This window comes from Schistocerca serialis, chromosome 5 (genome assembly GCF_023864345.2).
Source record: "Schistocerca serialis cubense isolate TAMUIC-IGC-003099 chromosome 5, iqSchSeri2.2, whole genome shotgun sequence".
NCBI lineage: Eukaryota > Metazoa > Arthropoda > Insecta > Orthoptera > Acrididae > Schistocerca > Schistocerca serialis.
The window spans coordinates 14,416,082-14,417,185 of NC_064642.1; positions in this window are offsets into that span (position 1 = coordinate 14,416,082).

Here is a 1,104-nt window from a genome sequence, read left to right on the forward strand (position 1 = left end):
AAAAGCTAGTAGAATGCAAGTAGGGGGAAAAAAACTGACAGCTCTTAGGTGTGTCTAAGGACACAATTTTATTGGTAAATGTGGATCTATGAAAGAGTAAATTCTGCACCAGCAACACTCAAGTTATATTTCAGAGAAAAAACTTGTAGCATTAAGTTTGAAACAAAAAGCATAGTTGTTAAGTCTCATTCACACCGGGGCAATATCTTGCAACACTGTGGTACACTGTGTAAATGTGCCATGCATTGTCTAGTAGCATGTTACAAAAGACAACATCTTGCATGCGGCATGTTAATTTACACCAAAACAACAGAATTTTTACCACCCTGAATTGGCCTTGCAGGAGAATGGGCAGTCAGGTGATTGCAGCAGTATTCAATGGAAATGAAAATCAATGGATTAGTATACTTAGATATCTAGTAGCAAATGATGGTGCCGTATTGTGTAATTTTACAAGAACGTCCAAGAAAACCTAATTATGTAATACAGTTAACAACCATCTTATTCTAAAGAAAGGTACAAATTGCCAGGACAATATTTCCACAAGAATTCAACTAGCTATCACATGATTTCTAGCTACAGGGGATTTGTATAAATCTTATTCAGTGTTTCATATACTGCTATTTCCCTCATGCAATGAGAAGTGTGTGAAGCTATTTCATCATTGTTGAACAATATAAAGTTAACTATATGCAATTATCTTTATCTCTCTTTTCTTTTTTCATATGTACAAAACTTCTAAGCTCAACTAAGAATAATCATTATATAACACTCTATTTATCTAGTAAAAATTATTCTTTAATTTTCAGATATTGTTGGATCTCTCATGTGGTTGTTGGTATTTGAATTAAATCTCATTTGTCTCGCCCACATCAACAATTTCACAGGTACTGGTATCTTCTGAAGGAAGGTTTAATGCAACATTTGATCTGTGGCTAGTAGGTTACTTCTCATATCCCACAACACTGGTCTGAGCAGCACATTTGTGAATATGTGCTTCACATAAGTTTGAGTTGTTGGAGGAGTTTCCTTTGTTCGTTCTCAATGTGTTCACCATATGTACTCCACTTGTATCTGGCAGTAGCACTTTTTAATATATTGTAG